The sequence below is a fragment of the Lissotriton helveticus genome, chromosome 7 (genome assembly GCF_964261635.1).
Source record: "Lissotriton helveticus chromosome 7, aLisHel1.1, whole genome shotgun sequence".
NCBI classification, from domain to species: domain Eukaryota; kingdom Metazoa; phylum Chordata; class Amphibia; order Caudata; family Salamandridae; genus Lissotriton; species Lissotriton helveticus.
In genome coordinates, this window is record NC_136068.1 from 1,794,874,795 (window position 1) to 1,794,892,736 (window position 17,942).

Genomic DNA, 17,942 nt, shown 5'->3' on the forward strand with positions numbered 1-17,942 from the left:
TAGATGTAGTTAATTGTAATTTACTGATTCTAAAATACCGAATCTTACCGATTCGGTATTTTAGAATCGGTAAATGCAATGTAGGTAAATATTCAGTAAAAACTACCGAATCGTTAAGATTCGGTATTTACCGAATCGGTATTGCCATTCATTCCTATGAGCCTGGAGGCCCACAGGAATGAATGGCAATTACCCAATCGGTAAATACCGATTCGGTAAAATAGGGAAACATTCAAGGGTGGCAGGGTGTCACATTGACACCCTGTTGCACCTCTGAATAGTGCTTGTGTGCACATGTGGCACACATACATGCCCTAAGGGCCACATGGCACTGGTGTAAATGCACAGATTTACATTTACAGAGGCATTCGTTATTTACCACCAACTAATAGTTGGTGGTAAATAAAGAATCCTTAAAGCACAGAAGCACTCTTCAAAGTACCTCCTACATATCATTTACCGATTCGGTAAATACCGAATCGGTAAATACCGATTCGGTAAATACCGAATCGGTAAATACCGATTCGGAATTTCTCGAATCTCCCCTACATGTCAAATGGCTCAATACCGGTCGGTAAACATGAAATTTACCGAATTTCCGGTTTACCGACCGGTAATGGGCCACCTACATTTGGCCCTTATTTTCAACAAAAGAATCATTGCAAAATTATTGAGGATACAACTTTGGAACAGATATATAGATTGCATATGCGATTCACACCACTGCGCCCAGAGAGTCGTCCCCTAAGACTAGAGGACAATAATGTGTACCTTTTCAAAGAGAAATGGTACAGGCAAAGTCAGAGAGTTGCAATGGGCTCCAGGTTCTCTCCCTCGTATGCCAACCTGTTCATGGGTTGGTTCGAGGAGATGAGAATCTGGGGCACATTGGGCTCTAAGTGGAATGACTCTATACTTTTCTGGGGCAGATATATAGACAACTGCATCATAATCTGGACAGGTACACAGATGAAACTTACAGAGTTCTTTGAGTATCTTAATGACAATGAACATAACATACGATTTACCTTTGAGCAAAGCAAGATTAAGATCCCTTTCTTGGATGTTCAATTTTATGTACATGACAAACGCATACACACTAGACTTTTTCGCAAATCAACAGCATGCAACTCCTTACTACATGCCTCTAGTGCACATCCCTGTCACCAGATTCGCTCAATCTCTTATGGGGAACTCATTAGAGTAAGATCCAACTGCAGCAGTGACCTGGAGTTTGAAAAATGCAAAAAAGGAGTATTACCCAGGTTCAAGAACAGGGAAAACACTGACAAAAGCTGATAAAAGAATAGACAAAATCAAAAGGGTGGACACATTGAGGGAAAGAACAAAACCTATTAGAACTGATGACAAAATAAGAATGATCTCAGAATACAACAACAATCTAAACAAACACTGGCACCTACTCAAAACTGAAAAATCCCTCAAAGATTTCATCACTGACAAACCTAACATCACATACAGATGCGGAATTTCCCTTAGAAACATATTGAGTCCTAGTTACCTGAATCCAGAGATTAGTGAGAACTGGATGAGCAAACACACATTCGGTTTCTTTGGTTGCGGACACTGTAGCACATGCAAATGGGCATGTGGGAAAAAAACAGACTTTGACGGACCAGGTGGGAGAAACTATACAATCAGAACAAACATAAACAGCCTCACAAAATGTGTTGTTTAAACCAAAGAATGCTAATGTAAAAAGTGATACATTGGTAGCACAATCAGGACACTACATGAGAAGATTAGCGAACATATAAGGGCAGTCAAACAGGGTGACATGAGATACCCCTTGGCTGCCCACATGTCAATATGCTCAGCACAGACAACAAACAGACATTTTGAGTTCTATGGGATAGAACATGTACCTAGGTACCTGAGAGGTGGAAATAGGGAATTAACCCTATTGAGGACCAATGGATATCTTAACTGCACAGTGTAGAGCACGGTCTGAACATCGACCAGGAATTACAATACTTCCTTGGCAGATGAAACATCTTGGAATGTATATATTAGATTTCTGAAATACTTTGGAAATTGATGGTACCTAGTGAATGGACTGTAGAGATTTGAGTGACGCTAATCACCACATAACATACCATCATCCTAGTGTAACTGTCTGAAATAGAATGCACAACTTAGCAGATGTTAACTCATATGGGACAATAATGGCTCCCAAGTGTCCTTTTTAATATGACTAATAAGTTGTTCAACCAATGCGAACTATTTCTTTTATTCTTAAACAATTTTAGATGAATGCCACTTTTTATTTTACTGTGATGATACAAACGGATGGAAAAATAGGCACTCACAGGAACGTTTTTTAAAGGGGAATTAATATTTTTTTTACAGGATTGACAAGTGTTTTGTTGTTGGTGTTTTTTTTATGCTTTCTATTGCAATGATTTTAACTAATCAAACAATAAAGTTCTACCTGCTTCAATAGAATGCACAACTTGGCCACAAAGCAGTGTCAGCTATACACAATTGGAGAGAATATCAACACAAAAAGTATGTATTAACCTTCCTACACAGATGTTGTCATTTGCTTTTATGTTAATTTTGACTGGTCATAAATGTAACAATTACTGAAGAATGTTATACTAATATCTGTATTGTACTGACCTAAAATGATGGAGAGATAATGCAGTAGTTACCCAATATTTATTACACACAAACGTTAACTTTCACATATATAAAGAATATTTTCTACAGGGAAAGGGGAATGGATTTAATACTTAACATTCACTGACTATAATCAGGGATATTTGCTTTTACAAACAAACTTTATATAGAGGCAGCGTATTGCATATTTGAAGGTGGCTGCCATAGGATTTTGTTAATGGATAGTCCGTCTTCTCTTTTTGCACTGCTTGAGAGGGACGTAACAAACAGAATGACGTTAGGAGGTACGACTTCCGGTATTAATACTACCGCGTTTAATTAGAGTTTGTGTGAGTGTACTCAGTATCACAACATACAGGCGGTGTCCCATAGGAGACAGAAAGCTTCGGTTTTAAGGTAAGAAAGGAAGCCAGTATGCAATGGTAATGAGAGCAGTGCAGAGATTATGCTTAGACTACTTTGGCAGTGTTTTTTTCAAAACATAATGAGCGGAAGGGGCACAGAACCTTTATTTAAAAGCGGGATACTTAGGAAACTACGATGCAGATTAAGATTGTAAAGATAGTTTTTCCAAATAGGTGCAGCATATTAAATAATTCTCATAGCTACATTTATGATCTTTTTGTATCTCAACGAGCAAGGTTAGAAGAATGCAGTTATCCTGAATCACGGGTGCTAGGCACATATATAATATAAAAGCTTTATTTAGGATTTTGGGTTCATATAACCCAGCATTCAGAAACCAGTAGAGGTCACCTACCAGTGCTTAATTACAGCTAAGTTTAGATTTAAAGTCAACTGAGAGGTTTATTGTGAATGTGCTAAAATTGACTTGGTGTGCTGCACATCCGAATGAAAGCTTTTTTGACAACTTAGAACAAGAAAGGTGGATGCTAGATTAGTCCCCCCAAGCGTTTTATCTCTGTCAAAAACAGGCAGACATCATATATGATGTAACGTTGATTAAACAGAGCATTTCCTATAAACAGTAGTATATAAAACAAAATCAGGGCTAAAACTTTAGTATTATGTTATCAATTCTGATTGATAAAATATAGGTCAGCTTATATACATTTGACTGCTTACAGCTTTTTGAAGAAGAACTACAGAAAGGACTTGAGATACCAATTAATTTACTGAAAGTTGACGCTGCCATAACAGAAACCCATTGTGGGATGGAAATATCACCACAAGAAAAGTAGGTAATCTGTACAGACACATGCTGACGTTGTCAGGTTTTGAATTGTTGGACAATATACTTACTCTTATGATTTATATTCTTCTTCTTGGTTTACAGATAATTTCACACGTAAGAAGTTTGAACACACTCAGGGTATGGGGCAACTTTTTGCCCTTTTCTCACCCTCACGTCACCTTCATTATGGAACGGTTTGAAGCTTATTTAATCACCGGATTAGCATGGTGTTTTAGAAATTTCCTTCTTTTCAACACCAAGTCATGCCTATAGTTTTACAGATATAGGACTTTTCACAACACGATATTGGGAGGTACGGATTCTATGTGGCACCCTGACTTGATCTCTCCGTCATAGACCAAGTGTCTTTTAAACACTGGTACTTTCTGTGTTCTTAAATCACCTCAAAGTAGATTAAATTGCTTATAGTCTCACCATTTGCATAGCAATACTTTGCTTATATTTGTTCCTAAAACAATCAAGTTTTGGGTTACTGTAATGAGTGGGAAAGCTTTCCCAATACATACACTGGTTTTATGTGTTTATAATTACACAGCCTTGAGGAAGTCGCGGGACGACCTCCCGGTTGCGACGAAACACATGCTGGCTGTTGGGAGAAGTTTGGAAAATCTACGTAAATTAAACTGAACAACTTAGAAGAAAGAAAAGAGAGATGTTTTTGTTTACTGTGCATGCTATATATGTTTACTTCATGTGAAACTTTAACATTTGATAAATGAGTGCCAAGGAGTGCTAATCGTTTCTATATCTGCATTGGAAAAACATGTGAACATATATTACATCATCCACAGCAACATATTTGATGAGTAAGACTTGAGCAATGTAAATTGCTTATACGTTTATGGTTTAATGCATGATCTGAACCAACCTTTGCTTCTTGTTCCTCATGCATCACAAATGGCATTTGTGGCTGCGATATGAATCTTTGCAATAAATGAGTGATTAATACATTTATAAAGTATTATCTACAAATATTTGTTTTTAAAATTAATTTCAAAACATATTCACAGTTAACAGAGGTTGTGAACGCACTGTGCTTAAATCGTGTTTCAGCACAATAACGCACTACACATAAATTATTTTGTTAAAAAATATGAGTCCATCAAAGTGTTATTATCTGAACACACCAGGCCCCATTTGGAGTGGTGGTGACACACTTAACAGTCACTGACACTCTCTTTTGAGCTAACAAAATGCTGACCTCGATTACAGTACATTTGGATTCAGACAGTTGCAGCAGAAGTCAACCACGCAGCGGATGGTAACTCCACGACGGATACAGCCATAGGCTAATAACATTGGTGAAAGTAACGGTAGAAGGCCAATGGTTGTGTTCATCTCCACTGATGATCGCATATGCTGCATACATGCACACTGGAAAAATAGCTTACTTGCTTCCTAACACTGCTGCTATCAAGACCTCCTCCACTATTGCTGCTGTTTATCACCTCTTGGAGAAACCATGCCAGGTCAAGCATGTGAGATGGCAACTGCTTTCTCAGCAGATGAGCTGGAGCTGCTGGCAGATGAGGTCCTTTCCCTGTATAGCCAGTTATAGGGGCACCAGAGAAACAGGTAAATGTCTGAAATAAAAATGTGAATCTTTCTAACTGGTTAATTTCTTTTCACATAAGCTACAATGTAGAATTGAGTTAGAGAGTGAATTGCCGTCATTGGTGTTAAGCGTCACATATTGTGGTCCTTACATAGGACAGTAATGTCAGGAATTTGTAAGCACTGTACACTGTCTAATGATCATCAGCATTAAAATGTGTAGTGTGTTTAAAGGCCTGAATAATATTAGGTGTATATGTGGAGATCAATACATGTATATATTGGTTGTACTTCTGTTAATTCCGCAATCTACATAATGGAATGAAAGAAAACCAAATATGTACACCTTACAACTGGAGATGTGTACGTACTATGCAAAAAACAATTGCAGATGTTAGCTCTGTGTATAGTCCCACTACTCCCACAACATGCCCTGGGCTCTTCAAAATGTTGCTAGGGACCTCCCAGTAGATCTCAGATCTCTTCAAAGTAGCACACATCCTTGAGGTCACTTATTGGGGAACCTTATAAAGTAAAACCTGGAGAAAAGTGGTGTTCTTGTGACATCCTGATCATCAGGTTGCAGATACAAGGTCTGACAAAGAGCAGTGCCTTTTCAAAATAATGGGGCAGGCTGGGCCTGAGACACAGGGTCAAACAACTGAAGCACTGATGTACAGCTGTGAAGGACATATATCCTTGGCACCTCAAATGTGTTTGTGTGCTTAAGATATGACCCTAAATACTATTAAATGGACAAAAGTTGAAAAATAGATATTCTTGACTTCTTGCACTAACACTACTTTTCCAAAGACTCACAAATAAAAAGATGTCATGTCCAAACTGCAGGTCCCACCTTCATACTGGCCACTTTTCATGATGCCATGATTTTAATGTTTAGCCTCCATTAGTTCAAAATCCCTTGGACTCATCAGATGTGGGTCACTTCAGAGATCATGTAGGGACCCCTGGGCTAGATGATGTCCCAGAACTGGTTTCAGTGTGTTTAGACCATGACATGACTTGGGGATCTCATTATTAAAATGTGTTTGAGTACATACGTGTTGGTCAGCATGTGACAATACACCTGTTGTATGCCAACTAATGTGTTATGCTGCTGATAGCTGTAGATATATTTAGAGACATCAAGGAAGACAAACTAAAAGTCGCAATCACATTTCTATTTCTTCCCTTAAGGTCATCGCCAGGAAGGTGCGGACCCTCAGGGTCTACAGGTGGCAAAGTGTCCATTGTCAGAAGAGGTGGAAGGACCTAAGACACTTAACCTGGAATATCACAGATGTCAACTGGGGAAGTCCTCCCAACATGTATGGGGCATGTGCCGCACCCTGACCCCCTGTCCAGAGCTTGATGGCCAGTTGAGGGCCCAACAGCAGCAACAAGCGTGTAAGTGCTAAACTGAGTTTGTCATATCCGTTATTAAAAGCCGTCATTTTCTCATCAATATTACAGGGAACCCATGTCCAACACACAAGAAGAGTTCTAGAAGATGTATGTTTTGTAGAAGGTGTATGATGTGTCTGTTTACTTTTGGACTGGATACCACCTGATTCATGACAATAACAAATGTACTTTAGCGAGCAAATACGTTGCTGCGGAAACTCAACATATACATCATGTGGCTAGATTTAATGGAAGACAGTTGAACAAAACAAGCCATATTGTGTCAGGTGTGATGCTCATTAAGTAATGTGGGTTATGTGATGGTAGGCCTATTACATGTGACATGTCATACTTTGCACTTCTGATGCAGTGGATATACCAAACGTCCCATTGGGATGTTTGCATTCTACACACACATGAGAAAGCCTGTGAGCCTTAATTACTGGTGATGTTGTGTTTCTATCTAGGACCCTAATTCGATATTCCCGATTTATGCCCTTATGTGGTTATAATAAATAATATCCTTATAAAGGCATAAGAATCATATCCATATTTAGTAATACCCCATGCAGTCCAAATACGGCAAGGCTACTCCCCTAGACTCCTAGAAAGTACAACGCGTTCTTTAAACAAACCAAGCCTCCAGCAGCCCGGGAAATCCCCTGCTTATGTTTTGATTTGCACAAGAACTCCTGGAGTCCAGAATAAACTGTTAGTTCTTAGTGACGTCTTATGTCCAACCTTACGTCAAACCCAGCACCTTCCAGGTATAAATATACCAACGTTGCCTTAAGCAAAGACACTGCGGTTTGGAGCAGAGCGGCTATCTACTTACCCGAAGCCCAGCTGATGCGAGAAGCCGAAGGAAGCCGCCCCTCCCTTTTGACGCACTGAGAGAGACGCTGTATTTTTCTCCAGCCGAGAAAATCCAGCTCCGGTGTTTCCAGTCACCCTTGCGGGTTGCTGGGAGATCGAGTCCTGAGAGAGAGATACAAGACCTACTACATTCTATTACCAAGGTACGGAGCTGACTAAACCCTTAAGAGAATTCTTGATTCAGATTCTTGGCAAAAACCAAATTAATTTAAACTGCAACTTACTGACTCCGTCCCACGTATTAGGCTTAGGTCAGGTACACCGGGTAGGCGTATCTTAGAAGCACCAGTTGAGTACGTTAGTCAATGTTTTTATGTATGTATATATTTTATCCATTTTAAAGTATCATATGGCTAAGATACCATATCAATGCTTTTACAGTATTATTTCATAATACTCCTTTTACTGTACGCACTTTACTTCATGATAAGTATTGCAATTGTGGCAATTCATTTCTCTTGCATGAGAAAGAAGACTGCTCAATAAATAACACCTTTTATTGAAAACGCCCGTCTCTCTATTTCTCTGCACTCTGGTGAAACTAAGTATGCACGATTGACTGAGTGAAATAACCGTCTATTGTTTTCACACAACTCTAGAGATACACTCGTTATTCTGAGGGAGCAAAGTTGTCAATCAAATGTCTTTATTTAGATATAACACGGATATCTTTAAAAGAAGAATACAAAATTCACATTATAATACAAGTACTGAAAAAGAGTAAAAAGACGCGGTTAATTATTTGACGGTTGTATAAAAAGTGGAAATTACCCACAGCTTGATCCTTCTTATTAAATAACATTATAAGCTGAACACAACCAGTAGTATCTTATATATAAAAACAGACCAATACTCTTACAATACATTTTATGATCGTTTCATTTTTACTTCCTTAGAAGTTAATAGGTATTGTATGGTATATTAGTAGTTAAAAAGATCTCGGCAAGACTCAGTGTGGACTCAATTGGTTAAAATTACGGTATGCTTGCTGTATAAAAATGGCTAGCCCTATATTTAAAACTGTGTTTTCTGGGTTCAAGGCCATAATAATGGCTTGCCTACAGGTCCGGGCACCCAACCTGTTCCATTCAGCTTTTAGTTTGCACCTACGTTGAGAATTGTAAAAAGGGCAGAGGCAGACCACATGCAGCAAAGTTTCCCCCGTTTTGCCACAACCTCTGCAGGTTGTATCTTCCACCGAACGTTGCCAGGAGGGCTGGTCTTGCAAGAAACGCCAGTCACCCATTCTGATAGCTACAAGACTACGTTTAAGATACAGAGAGTATGTACACGACAAATACGTTGCGGGGGCTAGCCGTCTGTATGAGTTTATAAGTGCCCAGGAGTGGCTACGTTTTGCAAAAAATGCTTTGTCCATATTTAGTGATCTCATTCTGACACATTTTTTAATAGCAATTTTAAAAGCTGACTGACTGGGGTTCAGGACCCAAAGATCACTCACTGACATTTGATCAATGGCGTCCTTAAGGAGGCGACCATACGTTCCACATGGGTTGATCTGAGTGATTTCTAGCCAGACTAAGGCTTCTAGTGTACATGGGTCCGCCTGTCTTAGTTTATGGCAAAGCTTTAGGTAAGTGCCCATGTTTAAAGCCTCATAGTTCAAAAGCCCCATCTCCAGTCTGATCTGCGCTGGGGATGCAGTCTTTGGCAGACGGAGAACTCTTTTATAAATTCTAGTTGTGTGCCGATTTAAGGCAGTGTTCAGTTTTCCCCTGAGTATCTCAATGCCGTAAGAAAGAGTGGGGCCAATTTTAGCTCTCATGACTTCCAGGAGAGGTGCCAGTGTTGGACCTGATAGGTTTTTGGAGAGCTTACTTAGTGACACTGGCAGGAAGGTGGCTTTAGCTGCGATCTCATTGCGTTGTTTTAAATGGTTACCTCTGGAGTCTAAGTGGACACCTAGGTATTTATATGACTGACCGATAGCGATGTTTGACTTGTCAAGTAGCCACCCACCCCCGGCGTATCGTTTTTTGCCAAAAGGGACAACTTGTGTTTTCTTAAGGTTGACCTCTAAATGATTAGAAATTGTGTAGCTGAACAGTTTATCGAGTAGCCTTTGCAGCCCGACCCTGGTAAGGCTAAAGAGAACCAGGTCATCGGCGTACAATAGGTTGTTTATGGCCATGCCTCCCACCTTTGGGGGGTGACTGTTTGTGTCGTCCAGGAAACTTGACAGATCTGATATAAAAAGATTAAAAAGAAGAGGGGCCAGCACACATCCCTGCTTCACGCCTCTGTATGTCATAATTTTCCGCGAGAGGTGTGTGCCGGACCCCAATTTCACCCGAATCCAAGTGCGGGAGTGAAGTTGAATAATAGCTTCCAGAAGTTTGTCTGGGATCCCCCATTTTCTTAATTTTTCCCATAGATCTGCCCTGGGGACCCTGTCGAATGCTGCTTTGAAGTCGACAAAGCAACAAAACACTTGCCTAGATGTTAAGAGTGCCTTGTCGACTATGGTTGATACAGCTAATAAATTAGTCATGGTCCCTGAGTTGGCCACAAACCCTGTCTGGTTCAGCGGGATCAAGTTACATTCTGTTGCCCATAACCTCAGGTCCTGCAAGAGGAGGCCTGCATAATGCTTGGCCTCAATGTCCAATAGGGCGATAAGTCTGTAATTATTCGGCGAAGAGCGGGATCCTGATTTGTAAATTGGGTGGATTATAGCGCCCCGCCACGAGTCAGGGATTGTTGCAGTGTTCAGGGCGTAGTTAAAAAGGTTTGTTAAAATTCCTGACCAAAAGGGTGGGTCAGATTTGAACAGGCTCTGTGGCAGGCCATTTGGGCCAGGTGCTCCATCTGATCTAGCTTTTGTCACTGCTATAGCCACCTTTTCTTGTGTCACCTCCAGGACCTCATTGGCAGAGTGTACTCCATTGATCTCTCTTGGAGAAAGGGGACCTGTTGGTCCTGAATGTTCAGAGGATCCAAAGTGGTCAGTTAGAAATGTTGCCCAGTCCGATTCTTGTATATTTGCTGTTCCGAAGCTCAATGTGCTCTGGTTAACATTGTTAATTAAGGCCCAGAATTTTCTTGAGTTTTTACTCTTACTCTCCCACACCAATTTACACCAGAATTGGGTTTCATGCAGCTGTTTGTCTTTGGTCATCGCCAGCCTGAAAGACTTCTGTACAGCTTGATAATGTATTAGACAACCACTGTTCCCTGGAGATTTTGCGAGTGACCGCAAAGCGTTGTTTCTCGCTTTCTTAAGTGACTTTGTCTGAGTTGACAAAGTGAACTTGCAATGCTGGGATGGCCTCTGGAACTGCTGTTTGGCTGGAAAGAGGTTAATCAGGTGTGAGCAGAGCATTGACCATGTCGCTGTCGGCGAGGCTTCTTGTTTGATTCCGCCTCTTATTGCGTTCATGCTTTCTCGCAAGATGTTCTGACTAAGGTCTTCACTCCACCTGAGGCGCTTTAGGTTCTCTGTGTATATACCACGGCAAGTAGAGGAGGCAGGTTTGTGAGTTGCTGGTTTTATATTAAATGATATGACCTGAGGTCTATGATCACTTTCAGTTCGTGGATAAATGTGAAAGCTTGCCAAAAAATGGAGCAAGGATGTATTGCAGATAGTGTAGTCCAAATAAGAGCGCTTGCTACCATTTGTCCAAGACCAATTAGGGGGGATGTCTCCCTCCGATCTTCCGTTGATTACCAGGTAGCCAGCGCTATAGAATCGTGTCACGCAGAGTTCTCCCAGTACGCAATGGGCTTGATTGGGCGGTGTTGATTGTGTAACAAGCTCGTTGATCAAAGGTAAGAAAGGCCCTTCGTTGTCTACTGGGATACATTGGAATAAGTTGGTATTAAAATCACCTGTGACGATACAGTCAGTGTTGGGGTGTTCCGCAGCTATGTCGCTCATAATTTCCGATAAACGAGCCAGGTGATCTCTTTTTGTTCGTGTACTTGGGTTAATGTACGCGTTTAAAAGGAAAAGTGAGCGCTGATTCAGCCAAGAGTTGATTTTGACCCCGAGGAGCCATTCTTCATCTATAGGTAATCGTGAGTGGGGGCCTTTTAGGTTGTTGGATATGTATATTGACAGGCCCCCTTTGGGGTGGCCATAGCGGCTAGCTCTGAGTGCTGGTTTCCATACTTCTGTGTAACCAAGAATGGGGCATCCTTGTTGTGCCCAGGATTCCTGTATAGCTATTACGGCATGCTCACATAGAAAGGAAAGTGTTTCCAAATTCGCAGTTTTCTGGAGAAGGCCACTTATGTTCCAAGAACATATTGAGAAAGTGGAGTCTGCTTGTGAGTTAGGCACAGTTGCTGGTGGGGTTACTGAGGGTGTTGGCTTTGCCGGGGTTTTTGGCTTGGGGCCCCTGCTCTCTACTTCAGACGGTCATACTGAACTTTTAGTTGACAAAATGGCTGGAAGCCACTCCCAATCTTGAGTTGTATTGGCGTAGGTGACCAGTCTTGGAGGGCTTTTGTATTGATCGTCTGGGCCCGATGCATTTTTTAAAATTGAGTAGGGTCTTGGGTGACCCTCCAATTTGATGGGTCCTGTTTTCCGAGAGGTAATTGGCTGGTTTAATAAAGCGGGAGGATAGCCTGGGATGGAGTATGGATACACTCGGATGCCCCAGTCCCGCAGGATGTCCTTATGATCCAGAAATGCTCCGACCCAGCTGGCTGATTTAAAAGACACCAAAGTAGCTTCCGAAGGTTGGGCACCTCTTGGTGGAAGGAATTCGATAGCTTCGATGTCCTTTGATACCAGTCCTGTGAGCCCCGGGATACCAACCGCTAACTTTATTATAGTCGACCTGTTGAGAATGTTTTGCCGTCCCTTTGATTTGTATTCTGGTACCAATAGGATGTGGGAGTGTGATGAGTCATTGTTGTTCTCCTTATTATTTTCACTCGGAGCCATCTTATTGAAGTTATTCAAAGCGGGGTCTGCGTGCAATTCTTGATCCTGTTGTGGTGGCCTAAAAGGGGCCTTCCATAAAGGCTGATTGTTTTTAGATGCAGTTGTTTTTGGATTATGAATAGTTTTTGTAAAATTCATTGTCATTGTTTTAGGGTTTACACTGGGCTGTGTCGTGCCTATTGCTAATTTAGATTTTTCTTGAGGCACTATGGGCTCGGGTAAAGATGGGTCATCAGTGGTCGTCCTTTGTTGTTCTATCACTGTGCTGGACTCGGCAGCTGCTGTTCTCACAGCTGATTTGGTTGAGTCGTGGGCGTTCCCCTCAATTAATTGAATTATAGGTTCTAGTGGAACTGCTTTAGTATTGTTGGCACTAGAGTTTGCTGGGGCTGATGGTGGAGCTGTCTCACTTAGGGTTTTTTTGTTGGCCTCCATATCGAAAAGGGGAAAGAATTTTGGGTGGGCGTCTGTTGCTTTTGCCCTTATTTTGTTTCTCTGTTTGCGCAAACGTTTACGCTCTCTCTTACTGCAGGGTGGAGGGGGGGCTGATGCTCCTTCCGCTTTAATAAGGTCTGAAGACATTGAGCAGGCCGTTTGCCCTGTCACTTGGTGGTCCGGACGGATGGAACACTCGCTGAGGGCCCCAGTGTTATCGGTCATCGTTTGGGACGGTGCAGGACCCGTTGGTGAAGCATTGGATTTGCCGGTTTTTAGCTGTTCGCTGAGCAGGTTTGGCCTGAGAGTGGTTCCCCAGCTTGACTTAATGCCTTTGTTTGCAATAGACCATGGGTTGTCTAGATCTTCTATACTTTGTGGTTGCTGACAGGAAGTTGTGTGGGGATTGCCTCCCTTCAGCAGCTTAACTTCATTTATTACGCTGGTTAAGAAGCCTGGAAGTGATGATAGTGAGTCAATAATTGGGGAGCAGCAGCAGACTGACTGTATGAGCTTAGTTGAAGCTTGCGCTCCTATTATTAGATTGTTCAGTTTGTCAAGTTTGCTGTCGATCCCCGCCGTGAATAGTGCCAGAGTATTCAGAAGATCGACCTGCACATCCAGTTTGTCCGAATGAAAGTTCAGCGCATTGACTATTTGTTGCATCGTCTGAAGAAGTTGCGGCCAAGCCCCTATAGCTGTAGACTCTTCTTGGTTGGACTTCAGGATTGGCGTGGGGTTGGTTGGATTTTGGTTATTTTTAAAGAAGAATGAGAGGTCAGCTAAAAGTTGGTCGTTTGGATCAGGGTTTTTGGGCGATTTTTGTGGGGGGATCGATAAGGATACCGGTGATAAGAGAGCTGTATGCCGAGGACTCAACGCAACAAAATGCTCCTTTGGTGAGCTTATACTTGGAGGTGAGTGGGATAATTGTAGAATATTGTTATGCGCAAACGAGTTTTGCGCATGTATTTGTGCTAGGGTTAGTTGGCGATGGGGAATCATTGTTGATTCTGTTGTCATATCTAGGACTTGTTGAGTAGAGGTTATTGTTAATTCTGGTTTCTGAGTATGATTTGTCAGAAGGCCTGGAGGGTGTTGTAAACTCCCCGGAGGAGATTGCTGCGGGGGTACTCCTTGGTTGGTCGCTCCTGTGCGTGGGCACTGTTGTCCAGGTGGCGGCTCTGAATGATGCATGGTTAGGTTTTGTTTGGGATCAGGGCTCCCCTGCCAGCCTGGGGATAGGTCGTTTGTTATTGCTCCAAAGATGTAAACTCCCGGTGGTTGCGCTAACTCTTTATTTCTCATTGACCACTGTAGTGGAGAAAGCGGCTGCAGGTGATGCATACTTATCTCGGCAAGCTGATCCGAGGGTACGGGGTTAATTAACTCCTGCGACTGGGATTTTAAGAATCCATTGGTCGTTGATGGAATTTTTTTGAAATAGGCCAATAGACTCGGGGGTTTTAAGCCTATTGGCGTGTCCATACTCTTGCTATTGGGGCTGAGGTTGCAGCTACCATCTGGCAAGGCTTTAATCGCTGTTTCCTGATGGGCCAAGACGGACTTGTGGTTTCCCTGATGGGGCTCGTCTTTTGGACCCTGCTGTTTTGATTTCCGCCGTTTAGGTGCCGTTAAAGACTTCCGTATTTTCCCGGATCTCATTGCTTGGACGGTTGTTAGAACCGATTTTAAGCTGTAGTGAGAGTTGTAACTAAAGCGGCTAAAGAGACGCCGCCGCCGGAGCTGTTTTCAGGTTGAAGATCTGAAAATGTGGTGATGTATTAGATCTCTAGTGGATCTAATGGGTCTGCAGGCTCTGACTTATCCGGGGTCTGAAAGCTAGATGCTTAGCTGCTTCTGGCGTTGGAAGCTAGTTAGCCGGTGTCTGGCCGATGGCTAACTGCACTGTCGACCAGGGGGTGTCAATTGGAGGTTAGCTGAAGGGGGTGCAGTTTTAATGCTTTTTTGGCTCTTTTCCTGGCACTTTTTGTGCACTCCCTCGTCTTTGGCTAGAACGAGGCGAGCTGGGTTCAGGCACCCCCCTGCACTGAACCTTATCTCCGACCACCACTGTTTGCCTACAGGAAGCCACTCCACTGAGCCCGGGCCAAACGAGACTGGACTGGGGGTCAGGACCACACCTCGAATCTCACCTCTTGTGCACCCCCAATGGGGTCAAGCACTGATAGTGGAGCAGGGGATCCAATGACACACCAGCCGGTCACAGTTAAGGTACGGGCAGCAGCCGAGCCTGGCTGGTGTTTGCAAAACTTGGGTGGAGGGGGGAGGATGGCAGGGGGAGCAGCCCCAGAGCTTGGAATAACTGCAGGGAACACCGCACGGACGGTAGACTAAGCCGGCCAGGAGAGGACAGTACATAAAGTGGCCGCCGACCGAGGAGGACAGGGTAAGGCAAAGCACAACGGGACTTCCTTCCTATGGGGGCACTGGGATGTGAGGCTGACACGTGAGGAAACCCAGGCAGCGTAAGAAGAGCAGCCCCCGTTCGGCGGCAGCAGCATGCGGTTCAGAAGGCCGGGGGGCCAGGGGGGGCAGAACTATATCAGTGTGAGCAAACCTGCCCGGCCAGACGCCCAGCGTCCCGCCACGCCCACTGCCAGCGGCCGCAGATGGCGGCGGCTGCAGCGGAGACAGGCAGAGACAGGCAGAGACAGCCACACACCTCCCCAGCACACTCTTCCGCAAGCCGCTTTTTTGCCGACTTACCGGTGAGCCTGCCACCTGCCGCCCGAGTCCCGGTCAGTGCGCCAGTGCCGACAGTCCCCCAGGAGAAACAGCCTACCTCTCCCTCACGATCGCCGACGCACTCCTGACCGCCCCTCGCTCACCGTGCCTTGTCTGACGCACGTCCGGGGAATCTACTGCAGGTTCCGTTAGTGGGGCGCGGCCACGAACTCTACACAGCACACCAGCACACCAGCAGGTATTCAACCAGCAAAGTTGTCATGTTTATGCGGTTGTCAGAAACTAATCCCTTCTTGTCTATTCAGGAAAGTTAACCCCTTCCTGTTCACTCGAGAAAGTTTCTAGTGAGCTCTGAGCTAGCTGGCAAATCTAATTAAGTCTAATATAGTCAGTAGAGACCTAGTCGACCTCAGTCCTACGTCTACACTGCTGTTAATATTATTCCAATGCGCAGAGCCTATTGGGAATATAGGAACTACACTACATGGCGCCCAACATTTGGTAAGGCGATAATCTAACGCAAGACCCCTTTTCCTGTAAAAACTCCAATAGACGTCTGGAGTGGGTAAAAGGTTAAAATCCGCCGGAACTTAATAGGAAGAGATTCCTATGTATTAGTTTTTGGTTTAGTCAACGTTGAAGGATACAGTGTTCCAAAATATTATACCTAATCTTTGTTTCTTTGAAACGTGCTCTGCAAAAACAAAAAACTTTCTGTCAGTAAAATGCCGGACGGTGACGAAGAAAGAGATGCTACAGCATCTCAACTGTTGTTAGATGACACAACTCTCCAACAGAATGACCCGAATGCTATAATCATTCCGGTTAATGTAAGAAGAACTATAACTATCACCGAGCAGCAAACGCTGTAACACAAGACTTCCACTATTACAAAATAGAGGAACCTCCGAATGAATACGCTCCTTTTGAGGACGTTGAAATTCCACTAACGTACCAAGAGCACCTGCTCTGGAGTAATGGCGCCCTAAAACATCAAAATCACATTACTAGGCTCGGTCCACTAGGTAGACCAGGAGCCACGTGGCCGGTCCTAACCAGCTACACACCCCATCCAGACATTGAAAGAATGTCAGACCGGGAACTTTCAGCTCAGCTAAAACTACTAATTAAAATACATAGACAATTGGTTCAATATGTCATGAGGACTTCAACAGTCCGACCAATAATAAGAATTCCACAACGAACCCCTCAACAGGGGAACACAAATAAAATCACACCACAGAATATACAATCAGCCATTGGTAAAATACCCGCAAAACGGGAACAAATTCCATTCTGGTTAGCACAAAAAATAACTCAAATATAGGCAATATTTCCTGATACTACACCTCATGAGAAACACAGAATTCTGACTATCTGCCTTCCAATGGGGATCGCACCACATGTGGAGGACTGTGACACTTGGGGCACAGTCTTTGCTTCAATTTACACAAAAATACATGGTGTCCCGTCTATGGCGATTATACCAGAAACTGCTTTAACTCTGGGTATGAAATTACTGAAAGACTTCAAGCAGGTCGCGACTATATTATTAGCCAACATAAAAGGAGAAGCAGCAGCTGTGGCGATCCGCCAGAAATTGAAAGAAACAGATATAGCAGAACAACCTTTTGAACTTGCAAGAATCTTAGAAAAATCCTATGAAGAACTAGGTAGAGATAGTTTGGGTGGGAAACTACTAAAACCACAACTAATTGAAAGTCCTGAAAAAACTTTGATTAAAAATAATCTGAACACTCCAAAAAAGAGTTGGGATGGTAATAAAGAATCCACTCCCAAATAAAAACGTTTTCAGTACAGAGGAAGGTCTCCTCAACGGAGAGATAGATCTCCAGAACGAGGAAACAAGTCTCCCCAAAGGGAGCCCTCTGAGAAAAGATACAACCTTAGAGATAGGGATAATTTGAGAAAACCTGACAGATATCAAGATATTGATACACGTCCCCCCTCTCGATCTTTTCAGACTTCCTCACAGAAATCGGAAAGAAGAGGACGGTAAGAACACAAGGAAGAGCACGTCAAGTCCAAAGACAAGGAACCTGCTCATCAAAGTAAAAAATTACAATTTCCAAAAATGAAGGTAGCAAGTATTAGAATAAAACATGCCGAGGATACTGAGGACACAACTGAAAAACGGAGAGTGGGCCCAGACAATGCTAGACAGCG

General features: G+C 43.0%; 1 protein-coding gene across 10 annotated transcripts in view; it reads right to left on the reverse strand.

Annotated features, from left to right (window-relative positions):
- LOC144770773 (phospholipase A2 inhibitor NAI-like) overlaps positions 1-17,942 on the reverse strand; it is a 1,245,443-nt gene that overhangs the window by 208,289 nt on the left and 1,019,212 nt on the right. For 2 of the 10 annotated variants that reach the window (XR_013599013.1, XR_013599018.1), the window contains one exon: positions 5,251-5,442. The exons of the other annotated variants lie outside the window; for them this stretch is intronic. The gene's annotated coding sequence lies outside the window, so the exon portion shown is untranslated. The remainder of the gene's footprint in view (positions 1-5,250; positions 5,443-17,942) is intronic. 10 annotated transcript variants of the gene reach the window in all.